This window comes from Stigmatopora nigra, unplaced genomic scaffold (genome assembly GCF_051989575.1).
Source record: "Stigmatopora nigra isolate UIUO_SnigA unplaced genomic scaffold, RoL_Snig_1.1 HiC_scaffold_64, whole genome shotgun sequence".
Lineage (NCBI taxonomy): Eukaryota > Metazoa > Chordata > Actinopteri > Syngnathiformes > Syngnathidae > Stigmatopora > Stigmatopora nigra.
In genome coordinates, this window is record NW_027551642.1 from 60,001 (window position 1) to 65,000 (window position 5,000).

Sequence of the window (5,000 nt, forward strand, 5' to 3'; positions counted from 1 at the left end):
ACACCGCTAAGCGGCCCATCACACCGCAAAAATGAAATAAAGCGGCCTGACCAACCGCAGCGGCCTGACCAACCGCAGAGAGAAAGCGGACTGACCAACCGCAGAGAGAAAAATGAAAAGCGGCTTGACCGACCGCGCCAACAAGGGAAAAAGACAGGTGCCTAACTAGGAGGGCCGCGAGTAACAATCTAACGACCTCGGACCCGGATTTGGGTGGTTCAGGCCCGTGGGAAAAGCCTCAGAGCCGCTTCCTTGAGGAGCCGCGGGTGACTCACGGGTTACGTCATCGCTCTCTTCCGACCGGGACCACCGTTATTTCGCCAAAGCATCCTCCGCTGGGTTTTGCGGTGTCCTTCTGGGTAACGTTTATCCCATCGTTTCTCCAGCTGTGGCCCCGTTTTACTCGTGCCATCGTTCCTGATCTCGGTCAGGGCGGTAGGCGCACTGTGCACGTTGCTCCCGATACGATGCCTATCTAGGGGGGCACTTAGTAACAATCTAACGACCTCGGACCCGGATTTGGGTGGTTCAGGCCCGTGGGAAAAGCCTCAGAGCCGCTTCCTTGAGGAGCCGCGGGTGACTCACGGGTTACGTCATCGCTCTCTTCCGACCGGGACCACCGTTATTTCGCCAAAACTCTCCCCGCCGGGTGGTGCGGTGTCCTTCTGGGTAACGCTTTAATCCCATCGTTTCTCCAGCTGTGGCCCCGTTCTACTCGTGCCATCGTTCCTGATCTCGGTCGGGGCGATAGGCGCACTGTGCACGTAATCGGGCGACGAAATGAATGAGCGGCTTGAGCAACCGCCATCGGCATGACGTCTCAGGATATGTGGCCATGACAATCATTGGAAGGTGTTTGAACCGAGTACCAGAAAAAGCGGCCTGAGCAACCGCGTCAAAAGAGCGGCCTGAGCAACCGCGTCAAAAGAGCGGCCTGACAAACCGCAGCGGCCTGAGCAACCGCGTCAAAAGAGCGGCCTGACAAACCGCAGCGGCCTGAGCAACCGCATGAGAAGCGGCCTGACAAACCGCACGAGAAGCGGCCTGACAAACCGCAAAGCGGCCTGAGCAACCGCAATCGGCACGATGATGGAAGGATAAAAAGCGGCTTGGGCAACCGACTTTTGAGGCATGGATGGATGGCATGAAAAATGTATATTTTGGGGCGGCCTCCGGCGTGAAAATGGCAAACCTATAATGATGGCGGGGCTTTTTCCTACACCGCCGACGGCATGGATGGTTAACAAAAGGTAGCAAGCCCGCCAGCGGATCTGATTCCCATCCGCTAACGGCATACATGGCACGGCATGAATTGATGGTAAAAATCCTTATTAACCCCTGGCTGAATACGAATGAATCTGGTGTCAAAAGAAAGAACTCATCCAAGTGACGGGTCGCTGCTTGGGCAACAGCTTCGCCGTCGGAGAAATGAAATACACGGGTCGCTGCTTGGGCAACAGCTTCGCCGTTGTGGAAATGAAATGAGGTGTCGCTGCTTGGGCAACAGCTTCACCATTGGAGAAAATACGGGTCGCTGCTTGGGCAACAGCTTCGCCGTTGGATGAACTCAAAAATATGGTCACGGGGTCCGCTGCTGGGGCACAGCGGTCACCCCTAGGTACGGGTCGCTGCTTGGGCAACAGCGTCGCCGATGGAAGAAATTACGGGTCGCTGCTTGGGCAACAGCGTCGCCGTCGGAGAAATGAACTCTACGGGTCCGCTGCTGGGGCACAGCGGTCGCCGGTGGTGAAAAAAAAATGAAAGGAGTACGGGTCGCTGATGGGGCACAGCGTTCACCGTTACTCGAAATGAACTCGAAAGCCACGGGGTGCTGAAGAGGGCACAGCGCAAACCCCGATTGGCGACCGCGTGGGGACGGCTCGCGCGTCCGTGTTCCCGGCGATAACGGTGAGGTTTCTGGTGCGTGCGACCGGCGATTGACCGGAGGCTAAGGTACTGCGGGTGGTGGACCCCACTCGTCCAAGGCCCCTCCGCGTCAGGGCTGACCATCGTCACTGTCACTGCATCCGCTCCGGGGCTCGTGCGTGCGAGTGGGCGTTCTCGGTCAAAGAGGTATAGTGAAAGTGTGAGGGGCGGCTGTTCGAGCCGTGTACCGAACAACGGAGAGGTTTCTGGCGCGTGCGATCGGCGATTGGCCGGAGGCTAAGGTACTGCGGGTGGTGGACCCCACTCGTCCAAGGCCCCTCCGCGTCAGGGCTGACCATCGTCGCTGTCACTGCAACCGGACGGTCACGGTCCGTGCGGTCGTCTCGCTCTCTTAAAGAGCAGTGCGACAAGACGGGCCAGGGTATAGTGCTTGCAAAGCCGGGATAACGGTGAGGACATAGTGCGTGCGACCGGTGATTGGCCGGAGGCTAAGGTACTGCGGGTGGTAGACCCCACTCGTCCAAGGCCCCTCCGCGTCAGGACTGACCATCGTACTTTATCTGCATCCGCCTCGGTCGCGTGGGTGCGGCTTGGCACGTATGACCACGTCACGCTAAAGACAACGGGGGCAGTGGAACTGAACGTGCGCAGCATAACGAAAGCCGGGATAACGGTGAGGACATAGTGCGTGCGACCGGTGATTGGCCGGAGGCTAAGGTACTGCGGGTGGTAGACCCCACTCGTCCAAGGCCCCTCCGCGTCAGGACTGACCATCGTCACTTTATCTGCATCCGCCTCGGCCTAGTATGTAATGTGGCGGTCGTCTCGCCCGTGTCTTCTGTCGGCAGGGTATAGTCGTGTGGAGGGATGGCTCGTGCGAGCTCGTGGACTGAACAACGGAGAGGTTTCTGGCGCGTGCGATCGGCGATTGACCGGAGGCTAAGGTACTGCGGGTGGTAGACCCCACTCGTCCAAGGCCCCTCCGCGTCAGGGCTGACCATCGTGCTGTCACTGCAACCGGACGGTCCCCCGCGAGCGCGTTTCGTCTCGCTCTGGCCAATTGGAGAGCCGTGACAACAAGAGCGATGCGTCTGACTCATTCGAGGTCACGGATAACGGTGAGGACACGGTGCGTGCGACCGGTGATTGGCCGGAGGCTAAGGTACTGCGGGTGGTAGACCCCACTCGTCCAAGGCCCCTCCGCGTCAGGACTGACCATCGTCACTGTCTCTGCATCCGCCCGGCTGAGTTTGTTCAGCGGTCGTCTCGTTCACGTTCCACACAACCGCGCGTCGGTTTGGGATAGCTGGGTCGGCGAGACGCCGAGAGAAGAGAGTGCGTTCGAAACTGGATAACGGTGAGGACTGGTGCGTGCGACCGGTGATTGGCCGGAGGCTAAGGTACTGCGGGTGGTAGACCCCACTCGTCCAAGGCCCCTCCGCGTCAGGACTGACCATCGTCACCTTATCTGCATCCGCCCGGTGGGGATCTGCACCGTCGACCCAAGCATGAAAACCCTCGTGTCGGTTCGGGCGAGAAAAAAGAGTTCAAGGGAAAAAGGCAACGATTTCACCATTCGAGTTCATGTGGAGGACAAAAAGAGGACAAAATGGAAACGAAATGACCATGAGTTCATCGATGGAAATGAGGACAATACTGACGAATATGGAGAGTTCTAAAATTTTGCCAAATGACACCGATGGTTGACGAGAATCCCTAAGCCACGGGGTGGGATACAAACCTGAACTAAAGACCTGCCATAGTCCGGTTTTTTTCCCAAAAAGGGCGCATGTGGACGGAGGGCACACATGGAAACCTAACCACCAGCCGAGCCATTGCCGGAGGAAATATAACGAGATGCCAAATACCATAGCCTTTGGGACAAAGCCGATTCTTGGAGGACAACAAAAATGAGACATGGTACTTGGTGAAGCACCGGACATATGGAGCCACAGGGGCCAGAAAAGAGCCGATAGTACAGGGCAAGATGTGATGTGACGGTAACGGACATGTGTTAATGATGGTGGACATGTGTTACGAGATGAAATGCTTGGAAATCACGTAAAGAACCGATGCGTGAATGAAAATGAAAACAGATCATGTTGGGACCAGGTTGGGAACCCCTCCACAGTCTGCGACAAAAAAGCTTCCCGTGTGGGATTATTCCGGTAATAAGAAGGGAGTCAGGTGCCCGGTACCTGTACGCCACTATGAAGGCCTCTGGTGGTTGTACGCTGGTTTAAAGACTCGATTTACCCCCGCCTTGACAAATCGAGCGCCACAAAAAGTTGCGCCGTAAAAGGGCCCTGACTTTCCTTGTTGGTTCGGGTTGGCATCGCCGGGGCTTGTGAGATAAGTGCCTATTCTAGGGGGATGGAGTACACAATCTCTACGACCTCTTTGGTGCCTCTGGGTGGTTCAGGCCCGTGGGAAAAGCCTCAGAGCCGCTTCCTTGAGGAGCCGCGGGTGACTCACGGGTTACGTCATCGCCTGGAGGTGTCGGGAGTTCTTTGTTTTGTTTTGCGAAAAACCCCCGTCACGAGAAACTGTGCTTCTTCTCGGTTTGTTACGGTTGCACGCAGGTGCCGCCGGCCGTTCCCACAGTTTTCTCGTCGTGTCACCGGGCTGCTTGCGGCTATCGGTAGATGCACTGTGCACGTCTCCCTGCCACGAAAGGAAGGAGTGAAGGAAGGTTGGCAAATAACCGAATCGATCGCGTGACAAGGTACAGGGCGATCGCACGTATTGACGTGAGGCATAACGAGAGGGGGTTGGGCCTAGGGCCGGCCCCGGAGGTATCCGTCCCTGTCGATTCTCTCTCTGGGTTGACGCGCAAGAGCACGGGCATGGCAGTCCGCGCGTGCGTCCCCGGGCTAGTCTCCGGCAGCGGCGTTCCGCCTCTTAGGGTAGTCGGGCGCCGAATCCCTCCCTCTCGCCCGGACCGGACTTTCGAAGGCTCATGTAGATGGCACTTATAGACGTGTCGGGGCCCGAGAAACAATGGTCCCGCACCGCCGAGGCCGGAATGGTTACAGTTTACTGTAACCGCTATAGTCAACGTAAAGGGGTGCACGTTGCCCGTCTCTGATGCGATGAAGGTTCGGGAAGATCGA